At 39.1% G+C, this 17,243-nt stretch overlaps 1 long non-coding RNA gene across 1 annotated transcript in view; it reads right to left on the bottom strand.

The window, feature by feature from the left end:
- Positions 1-4,819: 4,819 nt before the first annotated feature.
- Positions 4,820-17,243, bottom strand: part of LOC137136179 (uncharacterized) — a 78,164-nt gene continuing 65,740 nt past the window's right edge. The window contains exon 3 of the long non-coding RNA XR_010915555.1: positions 4,820-4,864. This is a non-coding gene — a long non-coding RNA (uncharacterized lncRNA). The remainder of the gene's footprint in view (positions 4,865-17,243) is intronic.

The following is a 17,243-nucleotide window of genomic DNA, read 5'->3' as shown; positions in this document are numbered from 1 at the left end:
TGTACTCCAAACTACTTGTGATGTCACAAAAGTACACTTCTTAAAGCCAGATAAAATTAAATGTAGCAGTAAATATACAAACTAAAAATCTATAATTCTCTAGCGACGTTTTCCACAGTTGATTTAAAAGAAAATGAGCAGCCATAAGAACAAAGTAAAAAGCATTAATGAACATGTGGTAGGTTGGACCATCATTTTTGCTTCATCAAGGCATGTGATTAAGTCTTATTTTTACTGTTTAATGTTTTCTATACTTACTTTAACTAGACGAAACTGCACGGCGCTATGGAAAAATATGCCACACTGTGCATCAGCATGTGTCATGGTACACTTGTACAGTGGAAAAACCATATCTGAGGAATCCAGGATCAGGCCACAGGAGGCTGGCATCTCTCTGCTTCTCTGGCCATTCACAACAATACGCTCCAATAGGAAACCTGTCATAATATTAGTCAGAATATTTTTTGGAGGGCTCAGGCACCCCTAAAATAATATGCTGTACAAAATTATACAGGTCCCCTCAACCGTCTACACCAACCCCTCTGTGTCTACACCAAGAATTACAAACTAAAACCTGATGGAAATGTTTTCAAATATTTCTGTCCATGTAAGATACTGTGAATAGTTGTGAACATGTGCTACTAAATGCTTTGCTTTCTCATTTTCTTTAGTTTTCTTGTGATGTTCAATTTCTGCTTGTAGCAAAGCACTTGCACTGGAATTCAGCTAAAGCCACCAGACTCTAAATCATGTAAATTAATCCACAACTAAAGAACAGTGGATTAAATTCAAAGCAGGCAGTGAGTGAGAAATATTTGCAAAGCAGCTGTGTTTTCTTTAGTATGCACCATTATGTGCTGATACAAATAAGACACAAGGGTCTGGGGGAAGAAGACATCCCTGCTCCACCTTCCCAATTACCTGTCCATCCTCACCCCTGTTGTCCCTGGTATTAGGACTCTACTGATATTCTGACCATGAATCAGACCTTCAGTGCTTCACTAGTTAAATGACTTCCTCAGGTCAGGGGTTGATGTCCCACTACTCACTAAACCCTGACTAATGAGTTACTTAGGAAAATGACATCTCGTGTTTTCAGTGTTTTAAAAATATGAAACAATTTTTTGTTATCCACATAGTATACAGCATAAGGAAGAAAATATTTGTGTATTAGTAAGCTACTCGATTGGCTGCATATCATAAATAATGTTATCACAATGCAAGATTTTTAATTTTCTTATTCTTTTTGTTTTGTTAATTTCAATCAAATAAGAAAAATATTCAACAGTGTCTATGTTTACACTTTTTATCAATTTTTCAAGCGCCACCGTGCCTGATTGTCTGTTTCCCACAAGCCCTTCTCACAATTTCAGTCGACAGTTTTATTTTCCAAATCTGACTCAGCATCCATTTTCTGTGGTGTGCACGTCTTCTCCACTGCCCTGACTTGGATGAATAACCTTTGATGCAAACAGCAGTCTGTTGCTTAGATTGCGGCTGTGTTTGCACGCAATCTGAAAGGCTTTTGATGACACATTTGTGCCAGGAAGTAGCCCTGGTCATTGAATACTATTCAGAAACACAAAAGCAACGCAGAAGGCAATATTTACATCAACAGGAACATTAAAGGCTGTAACAATGTAGCCCTCATACTGCAGCATGTGTCAACAAAACAACGCTACAACAAGTCTGAATCCCAAGTTAATTTGCCCCCATAGAGTCTGGTACGGCCCAGTGGAAGAAAGAACTAGCGATTGTGTTTTGTTTTTACCACCAGCTTCACAAACAGTAGCACTAACAAAGTATCCTTTCTGTGCCGTTTCCTTCCACTCTGATTGGACTAATTGGGACCTGTTGACAGCGAATCCCATCCATGCAGGAACAGGCCAATCATGTCTCAGCATCTGTCATCCCTGGCACACAGGGCTTCCACCCCTCTCATAAAGCCCTTTGTTACTGTGACCCCAGTGACCTTTAGCATTTTTTAATATAGAAAGTCTGATTAAGACTCCCAAAACAGGATGTGAAAAATGTTGATGGACAGAATTAGGTACAAAGGATTAAGGTTGTACCCTTCATAATATAAAGAAGTGTAAAACAACCATGCACTATAAAAAGCGAGAAAAACTTTTAATTGAAACTTTAGACGAAACAATTTAACTAAAATGTTGCATTTGGAATTTGTTTCATTTGGAATTTGTTTTATTTAAAATATCTCTTTTGTTAAATCCACCCCTTTGATTGTGAAAAGCTTTAATTTGACTTTGCATATTTACGTTACACCAGTGTGAAAAGTTTACTTGCCCGAACTTCTATTATTTTTATTGGTTACTAGAGTGGTGAAACTCCGTCACATTTGTTTCTTGGTTACATCTTGAGTGACCCGATCATTTTTATGGTGCATTGTGGGATTCTGGGAGACATGGCCCTGTCTGACAACACAATCGAATTAGAGCATTTGCGCTGATCTTTTTAGGGTGTGTATGTGTCAGGGTCACATGATGCAAACTGTATGCTACAGTAATAAGCTAAAATGTTTCTAAACCTAATTTTTAAAAGCACTTCATCAGGAACCACCAGCTGCACTTTAGTTTTGAATTTAATGTTATGGTAAGTGAGGGAAAAATAGCCATTTAAAGAAAACAAGAGTGAAAAAATCTGCAGCATAACTCACAGTGGTTTAAAGTCATTGTTTCCACACTGTTAAGTTTGTACATGTGAGTGAAGGGAATAATACTCTGAAGGAAGACACAGACACATCACTATACTTACTCACATCACTATATTACTATATGGTAATTTTTCCTTCCTTTGCGTTGAACATGTGCACAGTAACGTGGCACAACAGCACCTTTGCTCCAGCAGTTAGTCTGAGACAAATGACCAGAGGTAGAGTGATACTGGAGTGACTAAGGAAGCTACTGAGCTCTATCCAGAGTCTCTGAGAGCAACTTATCTGTCAGCACCATTATGAGCCTCTCATATCTTGGCCTGCACCTGTCTGTGGCAGTCCAGGAGTTCCCCCCCACCCCTCCCCCCCTAGAGTCCCCAAGACCCTCCACCCTCAGAAGCTGAAGAGAGGCCTGGGGATCCCCATTCATTCAGGATGATCGACAGAGCAGCAGCCGGAGGAAAAGGCAGCTATGATGAGAGAAAGAAGAAAAAAGGAGGGTGTACTGCATGTCCTCTTTGTGCTTTTAACCACCTCCCCTCTTGTCTTTTACGGCCATGTCCACACAATAGAGTCTTAACAGGAGCTGTCAGCAGACAACACTAGTGTGACCACCATGGGCACTGGGGTGAGCTGGGATCACATTAGCTCTGTGTTTGTATGGCACTGAAAGCCAGCTAACTACAGTTAAAGCATGTTTTGTGGTGCTTTCTAAAGGAGTTTGCGGCAGCTTTCAGCCTTGTGTTTACCGACACTGGACTCCAAAGAGGCAGCTTCACATCACTGAAGAAATGGAGAGGCTTTCAAATGCTTGAAAAAAACCTTTGGTAAGGTGTCCAGCGAGGGCCTCCACTTTGCACCTGAGGTTTGATCAATATAGTCAAGTGATGACATGATTGCACAGGCAGAAAAAAATGGCCAGGCTGTGAATGGCATCGCTGAGAGACGACGGCAGGTGAATTGTTCTGACAGTGGATACACTGTATCAAAGTGCTGCTTTTAAGTGTATGTTTTTTCTCCCACACTGCCACTCACTCAATATTTTCTTACATTATTTGACCAGAGCTTGTGAAACCGATACTCTTTGCCATGTCTTTTGTGCTTTTGCTTTTGTGATGATGCAATTCTTATGAGTTATTGCATTGTACACACAGGCACGAGCCAGCTGCAGCCATTATTTGGTTTGATACATGTGATTAATACACAAAGCAGTTACAGGCTTTAAGCCAAGTAAACAAAAGAGGTAAGAGGGGCTGATCAGATGAGGTTGATTCAGCTTATGATTTGAATTCTTAAATCCATGGCTGGGCAGGTGTTTGAGCACAAAGAACATTAGGAACACACAGGTTCCCTCATAAAAGACAATGTTTTCAGTAACAGACCACTTCTGGAGAGCTGTGCGGAGAATGGGCTTAATTTCCCTGGGATACATAAGTATTTGGACGTCTGTAGCTTATGTAATAGATGAAACAGTTAACAGCATACTGAGGTGGAAGCATTTGAAGTCAATGTTGCATAGCTCCCTGACCATTAGATGGCAGTAATACACAGCTGAGTCCTCCAAGAGTGAAAGCTGTTATTTTCTGCTTTCTTGGAAAGACAGGGAAAATGTTTAGCTGATCATTTGTCTGTTACAGTTTAAAGCAGTGAGTCAGCACAGCCCAGTTTGGGTTTAGTTTAGGTCCAAATAATATGAACGTCAGACTGTTTCAAATCCTCTGCCTGGCCCTGCACAGTTAATGTGGGCATGTACACTTAGACAAAGGTTTTCCAGTAAGCGTTTTTTGTTCACTATCTCAGAGGAATTTAGTCAAAACCACATTAACATAAAATATCTGCCACATGTACATGCAAGTCACATTTACAGTCCCTGTCACTTATTGGTTAAATTCAGCATTAAAATGCAAAAAATTATGAAAACAACTCAGATACACTGTCATGTAAATTACTATGATGCATATACAATATCATATTTTCTCTCTTGATCTTTACGTGTGATATCCACACAAAGAATCAAACAGAGGAAACCTGAACACTTTCTCACTTTGTTGCTCTTTTCTGTTAGGATAGGATCACATCTCAAATTCCAAAGGGAAAAGCCACAGATAAACAAACTGCAAGTCAACAGAAACACATTTGACAGAGAGGATAACTCACCGTGGTAGCTGACTGCAGTGGTCTTTCTGTGGTCTGCTGTAAGACAACAAGAAACAGTCAGTCTGCAGTGTGCACGCTGGATCAAAGCAGCTTTATCTGCCAGCACTGCTCACCCGCGTTAATGTTACCTTTGCTTCCTGTGGTCTGTCCACTTTATCAACGCAAAGGATTTACTCACATTCCCCTTATTCTTCAGGACCAAGATTATTTGTATGTTCTCATAAGTTTACAATTTGAGCTGGTGTACATCCATACTAAACACATAGTACACACACACACAGTAGCTCCAAAGATGGTTGGTTCTTAAAGTTACTTATAATGTAAAATAAAATTGCAATGGTTTCTGAAACTCACTTTAAATAAGTAATTGTAAGAAAAAAATTGCCAGATAGACCTGAGCATATACTGTACAGCTAAAATCAAATTATCGCTAATTTGTACACGAGTATATCTAATCTAATATAGTATTAAGCATTTTCATGGTCAATATATAAAAGCTGCTCATCAATATTTTTATTTTTATAAAAGTAATTGTGTTGCATCTTTTAAAGGATGGAATTTACCAAAACATGACCATCCTAGATCATGTAAACCCCAAAGGCTGAACTGATATTAAATGGTCCAGGAAAAATTACAGTTGGCTGCCAAGCGGCTGAGGTGGTGGCCAGGAACAGCAGCCAGGGAGCTAACATCACCAAAGGGGCAAAGGGCCCATTAGTTGGAGGCATAATTTCTCAGAGGGTTTTGTTTTTTGGCTATATCTGAAGAAGCAAAATTAGGAAAATTATTTTTTCTCAAATTGAAAAAACAAAACTAAACAAAACACACATCATCAGCCTAAGGTTTGTTTGTTTAAAATTATTGTACAGTTGGTTCTGGATGTAAATGTAGCTACTACATTCTTGAGGAATGCCTTAGATTAAAGTACAGTGAACTTACTGTGTAACAATGGTGCACGTCCACAGTACCTACGGATATATATTTGTTGTTTTTTGATAACAATAAGGAAACTTGGGAAATAACTGGGTAACAAGATGTGAATAAGGAAAATACCTAGAGTGTAAGTATTTCTTAGTTAAGGAGTACTTATAATAATTATTACAATAATTACATCTCCCAAACATCTAACATGAGCTGTCCCTCTGATGTCCTCATTCCTGATCCTGTCCATCCTCGTCCCAAAGAGAACCTCAACATCTTAAGATGTGCTACCTTCAGCTCTGCCTCCTGTGTTTTCTTCTGTGCCACTGTCTCTAATCCGAACAACATCGCTGGTCTCACCACCGTCTTGAACACCTTTCCTTTCATTATGGTGTAACTACAGATGAAAAGAGGGTAAGAGTCTCCTCTTAAAATTACAGCCCCCATTTGTTATATACTGTATAACAACAGGTAACAAAGAGGCTTAGATATATATTTATTTTTAGGAAAAGAGATGATACTGTGCTAACCAACACCCATCATGTAATATTTAATTATTTATCAATAAATTGTTTATAAAACTAAAGTTCAACTGATTTAAATTGCTTTTCCATACTTTGAGGCAATAAAAATAAAAGCATGATTGCCATTTATTTTCCCAATAATTCATATATATTTAGTGTGGAGCCCCATACCCTCTTTTTAACTGTAGTTACACCGTAGTTACACTGTAAGTATTTCCACATTTGATGTAATTATTTAAAAAGTAGCCCTAAATTACAAATTATTTATACTGTAGGTATTTTTCTAACTCTCATATTGTTACACTGTTGTTCCCCAAGGTTTTCAAGGAACAACAAAAATGTATCCGTAGGTACAGTGGAGATACACCATTATAACTAATAAGTTCACAATAAGTTCACTGGACTTACCCTGTAAGTGACGGGCTGTAATCTGAAGGGTTACCAAAATCTGTGTACAACACATCTATACATAGGTCAGGTTTTATGATCTACTACATCTACAGTTATTACTGTCATCAGGACAATACCTCTAGCAGTGCAAACTTATGTCGAAATACGCTTTCAAGCTTGTAGTTTAAAAAAAAGCCTGGATTTTTGGAGTTTCTGTGAGAAAAAAACTCACTGTTAGTCACCAGGACTTAGATAATATTGTATTTGGCTCGGTAAAAGCTCCTGCTTTCAGAAGAGCAGAGAGGTCTGATGGTTAACAGAATCCATCTGTACAGCTGTACTTTACCACATGCTTCAAACACACTGTGTTGGACAAGAGTTCACCACAGGTCTGTGTATCAGTCGCATTACCTTTATATAATTGTCTCTAATAAAAAGGCATCATTTAAATGTAACATTTTCTTCTTACAAAGCTTGTTACAGTTGGTCAGACAACAGACAGGGGGAGATGGGAGATGGGAGATGAGCAGCAGTGAATGACATCCACCCAGACTTGAGGCACATGCCACAGCCCTTCCCTCTCAGCCAGGCAGAAAAGCACCACTCTAGCCTCTGCAGGCTATAGGCTGCAAAACACTGCAGTTCTCCCTCTTGTGAACCCAAACCCTTTGGCCAAGTGCAAGAGAGGTATTAGGGCTCATGTCAAAACAGCTTATAGCCAAATAGTGTGCTGTAAAAGGCCCGGGCCTATTCATGGAGTCATTCAAAGTGACAGCGCCCTGAGCCTCCTGCTCTCTAACATCGCTGCTCACTGGAGTGAGGAGAGCTGGTGCTTGGCTAATGTCAGGGAACATGGCGTAGCTCTTTGTTAATGTTGGCAGCCGAGGTCTGGGTCTTTAAAACAGTTAAGAGTTTTCCTTCAAGAGAAAAGCTCGGCACATGTTGCTGGCACAATTTATACGTATGGAGAAGGCCAGGTAGTGACCATATGTTGGTTGAACTTTGGATAAACTTTTTGCTTGAATACACTCAAAGTGAGTCTCCCAGTTGTCCTAAAGAAACCAGTTAATTGGTTACCCACCACATCCTTAATTGAGCACGGCTTAATTATAAGGAACGGAATAATCATCACAGTCATGTGGGTAAGCCTACTGTTTGCCACAAAATTGAATTCAAAACCCTTTGAGACAAAACAGAAAAGCCTGACAGAGCAAGATGTGTCCATGCCAATGCTACGCTTTAGCATCAGAGTAAACTCTAATTACAGCTTTGATAAACAGATCATGTGCCTAACAAAGTTAGACTGTGCTCCAAGTTAAAGATTAAAGACACTATCTGTATATATTTACTGTATAGCTTGCTGCTGGAAGCTTGGTCCTGCTATGGGCTGTTTGTACAGGTGCTGCATGTGCATTTATACAATCTACACCATCTACACCAAAGCATACAACTAATTTCCAATCCTGCTATTATGGCCTCTGGGTTTTGCAGTCTGACCAGGAACCGACCCTGATTTAAGACGAGTAAAACCGGTTTTTATATTTAATTCACACTCGCTCTGAACTTGTTTTCCATCGACTTTCTCCAGTTTTCAAATCTAATGTGGAAGTGTATTTTATTTCATGCTAAACAATTTTTCTAACGTTTTGTCCGGAAGGAAAATCACTGGATGTGTTAATATTGCACTTCAATAAATTTTATGCGAGGGATCTAAAAAGTAGAATGTTGATCAGACTCAAAAATATTAGGTAGTGCATGTTCCATAACAAGACTCAATGGCATCTTTAGTTCAGAATAAATTCATCTTCATATGAACATTTTGGCATCCGCTTCTGAAGTTATAATGCCATTTAAAGGCCGTTATGTGTTGTTTATAGCACCAAAGTTATGAACCAGGAGATACCCGCTCCGCATGTTAGCAGGCTCAGCATGTGAAAATATGCACTGTAATGTTAATTGTGTTGGGGACAAAAAGACAACTTTTCAATTTTGGGCACAGAAACGAGAAGGTTAAGTTACAATACAGAAACACTTACTAACAATATCAAACACGAAAAACTCTCCTAAAAAGACCAACTCTGGGGCCTGTGATGTTTACTATGGTCAGTAGATGTCGCCAGTTTCCAACTTGTCTTGCTAATGCTAACTATGCCAGTAGGTAGTAGGCGATCTAAAAAACCATAACTATGGACTTACAATTTAAAGGCATGATAACACTCAAATCAGCTCATTTCGCACAGTGGCGCTTTGAAAATTTTTATAGATACTTTGCTAAGATAATGAACATGGATTCTATGAGAGTCGAGTTTTGAATGAAAATTTTAAGGGCCTTCTATATGACATTGTGCACACTGGTTTATGTTAAAATCATCCATTTGGAAATAAGAGCCAAAAAGAAGTAATAAATAGTATGATCAATATCAGTGCCATGTGTCAGTACCTCCTTCATTGACCTTTGTCCTGTGTGGCTTTGTGTAATGCTGATCAACAAGGTGTTGAAGGTTCTACTACAAGTCATTGTGAATGAATGAAAAATGACACAAAGGCACCTGACAAGAAAGTTTCGGTGTGACATTACTGGTATGTTAAAAAGAAAGGATCCAATATCACTCTCGGCTGAGCTAGAGACAGATTGTCCTGGCAAGCTAAATAAACAGTAGATTAATCTGTCTTCTTACTACAGGCTGACAAACTCAGTCATGGATGAAATCGAGGCTTTTGACAGGTAGTCTTTCCAGATGAAGCGCTGATAGTGAGAACATGAGAGGGAAACTCTGAAACGTGAGTGTTCTGTTGGACAAATAACAAGTGATGAGATTCAGGGAGTTACTCCTGACAATGCTGTGTGCTGACTTTCAGGTGATAATTTCAATATAGGATGTGAGTTTTTTTTATTTTGTATTGACAGAATTCAATGATCTTTGATTCTGAACTCTTTAGTGTTTCTAAAACTCATGAGCACAGCTCCGGTGGGTCCATGCCATACCACATGTTTGCATTTAAACCTGAATACGTTAGTCAGATAAAATCTCTCTAAGACTTTCGATACATTTAAAGAGTAAGTACTGCAGCAGGTGTCAAAGGAGCAGCACAGGATCGCACCAGGCAAGCAGCAGGCTTGTCTTATCAGACAAGGCCTCATGCTGTCAGCACAGCGAGTGTTGAGTCTGCTGCATAACATTGACATCGTCCAGACGCCCACAAACTCTAAAATGGAAGGAACTGTTATTTGTCTTCAAACCTCATTTTGTAATGAAACAGTCTTCTGTCTTCCACACTCCAAGTGCACACAGTAACCTTCACATTTAAAAGACACACAAAGAGAATACAGCACATACATACACATTTGTAGTGTAGGAAAATAATGTATATTTTAGGTAGAATGATGGCAAACATAATAAAATAAGGATTCTGTTTACTTAATATCCCAGCTGTTGTTTGCTTTGAAAGAAAGAAATTAACAGAACACAAATGTATGAATTGATAACAAATTACAAAAGCAGTTTGTTGCTGCCACCTTGAAATATCTGCTATAACAAGATATTTATGTCATTTCTCATTTTTTTTACATTATTGCAACTCATGTTAAACGTTTACATCTGGGTGTTGTGTATATCACGGGGTGATACTCTGCTGTGTAGATATCTCATAATAACAAGACTGGTGTACCGTGCAAGTATTCATACTCCGAAATGTTTCACATTTTGTCGTGTTACATCCAACGTAAATTGATTTTATGTGATAGACCAACACAATTTACAATTCATAAAAGTGGTACATAATTCTGAAGTGAAAGGAAAATGATAATTGGTTTTAAATTTTTATATATATATATATATATATATATATATATATGGAAAATGGAAAGAGATTGGCACTGTTGGAAACGTACCAAGACATGGCCGTCCACTAAACCTGACATGCCAGGCAAGCAGAGCATTAATCAGAGAAGCAGCCCCAAGAGGCCCATGGTAACTCTGGAGGAGCTGCAGAGATCCACAGCTCAGGTGGGAGAATCTGTCCACAGGACAACTATTAGTCGTACACTCCACAAATCTGGCCTTTATGTAACAGTGGCAACAAGCCATTGTTGAAAGAAAGCCATAAGAATTGCCTACAAGCCATGTGGGGAACACGTGGAAGAAGGTGCTCTGATCAGATGAGACCAAATCTTTTTGGCCTACATGCAAAACGCTATGTGTAGCAAAAAAGACTGCACATCACCCTAAACACACCATCCCCACCGTGAAACATGGTGGTGGCAGCTTTATGTTGTGGAGATGCTTTTCTTTAGCAGGGACAGGGAAGATGGTCAGAGTTGATGGGAAGATGGATGAAGTCAAATATAGGGCAGTCTTTTCAGATATACTGTATATTTGTAAAATATTTTGAAAATCATTGATCATTTTCCGTTCACTTCACAATTATGTACCACTTTGTGTGGTCTATGACATAAAATCTCAATAAAATACATTTACATTTGTGGTTGTAATGGGACAAAATGTGAGCCATTTCAAAGGGTATGAATAGTTTTGCAAAGCACTGTAAAAATGTGAAATTAGTTAATAGAAAACCTTTGACAAGGGAACATTACTATAAATCGTGTATCTAAATAAAGACTCATTTACCTCCTCATACAACTCATCACACTCATCCCTTTTCCAACCTCATAACAATTCTTACTTAATAAAAAAAATGTGTTTATTTAACATACTAGATGAACCTAAGGTAAAATCACTGCTCCACAAATCTTATGTCACAGTCCTGTTTCCCTTGTATTGTGTGCTAATTATTACTGCCAGTGAATTTTCTGCTTTTAATTGTTTTACATCACTGTAATTAAATGTCTGACAACTTCTCACTTTTTATCTGTTCTGATTAATCTGTACACAAATCAAAGTAGTGTATAAAAATGGTATGGTGTGGTTTTGCAGGGGTTTATGTGTGGGACAGTTTCTTGGCCTGAGAACTTCAATGGGCAGTTTATCCATGGTTCCAGTCATTTTGCTAAGTTAAGCCATCATGATTGCTGGATCCAGCTTCAGCCAAAACACAGAAATGGATCTTCTCAACTCCCAGTATGATCATGTTAAGGAAATTTGTGTCAAAATCCACTACTACTTACAGAAGAACTGCAACACAGCTAACAAAACACACACCTTTTTTACCTAGTTTAGAAAATGAAAAAAGACCTTTATTTGTTAATACAGTTCTTACTAAATATCTCGGGTTTTAGTTTAATAAAGGCACAGATAGAATCTAAATTTCTTAGAAAAAACCTTATTACAAAACAACACTGAACATTTCGATTAATATCGGCCAATAAGAATAAACAAAATTCCTGTAAATGTCCAAACTGCAGGATACACAACCATAGACGCACAAATGCACACAGTCACACGTATACTCCACTGTACACAGTTACAAGCTGTAAGTAAACATACACATCTGAGCAAACAGAGAATGCACACAGGTGGATTTCAAACCTCATAATTATTAAGCACCGTTGAGCAACATACTAACAAGCAGCAGACATTTGGTTCTTTGTTGCTGTTCTGTGAGAGACTATCAATTGGAGGCTTGGTCAAAAGGAAAAAAAAAAAAAAACACATTACAGGTTAAATTCCACCGCTGAGGATGAAAACCAAACAGATGCACTGAACGTGCAGTACGACATGCCTTCCATCTGGTTTGCATGTTCACTGTAATCAGCATAGGAGGACACAATGTGTTTTGCAGGCTCAACCTCTTATTTGGAGGCTTTTCTGAGGAAGTGCTTTTCAGCTGTACATTCAAGGGAACCCTCTGCCCACTCAGTGCCAAAAGTGCTGCTGCCTGGTTGAAACCAGTTGGCCTCAGGCTACAACAGTAGCAGCCAGCAGCAGGAACTGTGAGCACTGTTCAGTACTTAATACTGAAGCTCAGCTCTTGGGAGAAAGGCAATATTTAACATAGTATGTAACATAATACACCAGTGGTGATTTTCTTTAATAATTATCAAATAAATATATATTTTTTATTGTTGACAAAACACTAAGACCTATCTGTCCAATCAAAGTCTGATATAAGTTGGTAGGGTAAGACACTCCTTTATTAAAATGAACAAAGGTGCTGTGTTTTATTCTTAATTAGCGTTTACCTCCCACATACAACATTGACCTGTTTCAAATCATTAATGGACAAATAATCAAACTTAAATGTGCATTGGTAAAGTAAAGGTAGATTCCTATTGCATTTTAAACTGATATACTCATATATATATTTTATCACACGTATCATTTCTATTTATTGTACAAAGCACTTTTCTTTGCTGCTTCTCATTCAACCATTCAAACGCACAGTCACACAACAATGACAGAAGAGCTATGCAAGGCACTGGCCGGACCCACTGAGAGGAACTTGGAGTCCATGTCTTGCCCAAAGACAAGTCGGCATGTGGACAGGATTGAGTCACACAGTGGTAGCTGTGGTTTAGGAAGTATAACTAAAGCACTTTTCTGCATTTTGAATGATGAATTTGTAAATATTAATACAAGTGTATATTGATTTCACTTTCGTAAAGGATCTGGGGGCTGACTCCTTTATTCATCCTGTTATAACTCTCAGTCTATAAATTGTCTGACAAACATGCAATATGAACGTCATGAAAGGCATCCGGCCGAAAAAACGGTGCCAAATCAACATGCGGACAATGATATGCTGTGGCGACCCTGAACTCACGGGATAATAAGCCGAAAGGACAAAAAAATAAATAAATCATCAAATTACAACATGTGTAAATGACTTTGATGTACACCAAAATTATTAGACCCCAAACCTCATCTAATATGCAAAGGTCAAGCCGTCAGAGAAAATCTGTAGTGCCTGGTGTCAGTGTTCAGTGGCCCTGACAAATCCGGACAGGCTGAGGCATCTCTCTGCCCCACCAACCCACCCACCTCACCTCAACATTATACTGAAATCGGATCTGGGACTTCCAGTCATGCGCCACGATTCTTCATAACTCAGTACTACTGTTGCTTGAAGTCCCGTTGCTCAGCAACCAAACGTATGCTGCTTTACTTATTTTGGCCTTTTTTGCTTGCCCCCTACCCCCACCCTCCAAACACATACAATCGCACACACAAGTATTCCAGGAATTGCATCACGGAAACGCATTCAAGATCTTCAACCCCAAATTACCACAAGTACCATAATACCTCCTATTTTCTCTTTTTCTTGGTTCTCTCCATCTGCACAGGAGATTATCATTGACTCCACTTCACTCCATCTTTCAATCCTATGCTTTTTTTCTCATCTTCCTTTTCCTCTATTTCATATGTTTTGGTCTATACCTAAAGCTGTTGATCATCAGCCATGGCCAACCAGCCACATTTGTTGACTGACAGGTCTGAGAGCTGCGGCTAACCAATGGGAGTCATGGATTGGAGCCACTCAGTAATAAACACAGAAGCTGTGGAATAAAAAAGCAGCTCCTCAATCTGCATCTCAGCAAGTCTGTGATGAGTTGAGAGGAGACGGGCTTGCTGAAAATGCCTTCAAGCCTATAAATAGTCAGAGCGTGCTGCTCCGACAGAGCTTCAAACACAGCAGTCCTGTGCTAGTGTTCAAGACAAATATCTGGGATAGACTGAGGCATTATTGATTCTATCCATCACGCCTTGGAGGAGCCACAATGGGAGGGCGTGTTGATAGCTTGCTTTGCCTTCTGTGGCAAAAACCAAAAGAGCAAAGAGAACTTGAAATTCAATTCATGAGAGCAAACTACAAGCTGTCTTCCCCCTCGTGACAACAGCTCCTGTGTACTCAGCAGCATACTGTACACAGGTGGAGATCTCTGTGAGAATATAGCTCCTTTTTCTTCTCCTGCCATTTCTTTCTTCTTTCAGTAGGGTGAAATCAAGATAAATGTTGCACAGTGATGCTCTGCGTACACACACACGTAAGCTCAACCAGACACTGCAAGTGAAAATAATCACAGCTTTGCAATCGTGGTGTTAATAGATTGAACTGTGGAGACATCAGAAGGTGATATGTCTTTCAATGTTTCTTACTTTAGCAGAGAGAGTAGTGGAAAAAACACAGTAATTTGGAAGAAAATGAACACAAACAGAACTAGAAATCCAGGGGGGAAAACGAAGGAAGGGGATGTGTGTGTAAGCATGTCTGCATGTTTTTTGCTTTTATTGTAAAGCAAAACAAATCTACGTATGTGATCTACAAATAAAGCATGGCAATGTTCGTTTATGTGGTTGATCCTAAAAACCACACACCATTTGCACGAAAGAAATTTGTGTTTAACAGATAAATTGGTGGTGCAAGGCAATTATTCAACTTTTTTTTTCGGTCATGCTCATGAGATTACAGCGCGAAGAACAACGGGTAAATATGTTTACTGTATACATGGGAAATAAAAAAATAAATATTTTACTATATCCTGCACCTTGTTTACATTGTAATTACAAGCAAGAGTTTAGAGTTTTATCAAGAGCAACTGTTATTTGATAGATAATGCATACAGTCCTTTCAATTCAATATTGTGTTTATATTTGAAAAGAATGTGCTGAATGAGCCTGAAGTTCTTTTTTAAAAGCAGTCTTGATTGTTCTATAGACTTGAAATACAGTGCCACAACTACATTATAGTCACCCATCCTTAAAACAATCTTTTTATATAGCTGGCAGCTGTAAAGACCTGTTTCATTTCCATGCAACATGTTATCAACATACTACAAAACGTACATGATTTATTTCTGACTCTCTGTTAAACACAGAGTACTACTTCTGCTCTAATCTTTCCTCTAAGTACTCAATACGTTTTGTCGTGATACACTTAAATAATTACACTGTAATGTGTTGGCTTTAGTCTAAAGTGTTTCCACTGTAGGCCGAGCTGTGCCTGCTCAGCGCTTCAGACGTGGAAAAAGGGGGATGGGGGGGCTTTGTCTGCATGGAGGGGTATCAACATAGAGCAATGGAGGGATGTTGTTGTGGAGAGAGGATGAGGTCAGAGGGAAATGGATCCATCCATTAGGGGGTAGAATGAGAGGGAGCAGCTGCTTGCCGCTGGGTCAGACAGCACACAGATGTGAGGGAGCCTCATGGCCTGACAGAGCTGAGAGGGAAAGCTGAAGTCCCTGTGCCATGACCTCATTCCCAGATTCAGGGCTCCCACTAACACCAGTACCACTGCCAGCAATATAAGGCCTTTCACTGGAAAGAGCCAGAGATCACTCATACCTTCATCTTAAATGCTAAATCAATGTAGCACCACCGTGTCCTGCTCCTGTACTGCCTGGTCAAAATCCAGCCAATCCAGAGGGGCACAGCCCGACAAAGACTAAACTCAGCATCACGTCCATTGCCACTACCTGCATAATCAAATATTTTCATGGGTGGTTTGACTTTTATAAGCTTCAGTAGAGTAACATGGGGAATGCTTAAATTAAAGTCTTTGTTTTTTTTTTTTATATGTGAGGACAATAGAATATTTCTGGTGAAATGGTGTCATTTTATCTCCTTGAATCAGCAGCTAAAAGTTTGAAAAGTCAAATCCGTCATATTTTATTATTCCAGTGCTTTACCAGCTACAAACAAGTAGCTGATAATAATATATATTAAACATGTAAATTGAATCACACATTTACATAAAATCTGTTTTTCACACAGACATGATCAAAGAATCATATATTTCATGACATATAGTTCATGCAAACACACACATGTAAAGTCCTGCAAAACACACTGATTTGTAAAACACACACACACACACACGAAGTAGGAACAGTGAGTCTTGGAGGTGCCGACACTTTTGGATGTGTCGGCACCATTTTGGATGATTGTGCGGCTGACAGTCTGTGATGAGTTGACGGCTGTTCCCTCTGTTGTTACAGGCCCCTGCAGTTTTTCTCTCTATCTCTCTCTCTCTCTCGCTCTCTCTCAGATGATGACATCCAGCTTAGTCATTCAAGTGCTCCTGCTTTGTAACGCATGTTCCCTTGTAGCTGCAGAGCTCTCTAGACATAAATGGAAGTCTTCCTTAGAGGAGTGGGACAGTGCTTTCTTGCTTTTATCCCACTGCAGCTCGTGAGAGAAGGATGGAGGTAGACGTAACTTTCAATTGTATCTTATCTTTGCTCATTTGCCACCTTCTGTTTTATATTCCATATTCCAAGTGTGTAGTGACATCATTAATTTTGTTTTTATCATTCCATTATTTTACATTCCTGTATTATATTTTCACTTTCATTACTATTAGCTTATTATTCGCTTGGTGCTACTATTACAAACTGCCATCAGATATGAGTCCCCCTCTGTATATAAGAGCAATATTTTACAGATCACTGGGTTTTGCAGCTTACTTAGTGTCAACCATGGATGTAAAAGCACTTGATCCACTGGCTTTTATGTCAATAAAAATACTCAGGTATGTTTTTGCTGCAAGCACTAGAAACATAGTTGCGTGGCAACATTATACCTCGGCTAAAAGAATCTCAAAGAGCACTGTTTGGGTCACTGAATACCTCAGTGTTTACCATGAGTCTAGTGTGGGATTGTGGCTACGATCCCCACCTCCTCCTG

The sequence above is a fragment of the Channa argus genome, chromosome 11 (genome assembly GCF_033026475.1).
Source record: "Channa argus isolate prfri chromosome 11, Channa argus male v1.0, whole genome shotgun sequence".
Taxonomy (NCBI): Eukaryota; Metazoa; Chordata; class Actinopteri; order Anabantiformes; family Channidae; genus Channa; species Channa argus.
The sequence above is the reverse complement of the archived record's forward strand: the minus strand, read 5'-3'. Positions and strand labels throughout refer to the sequence as shown.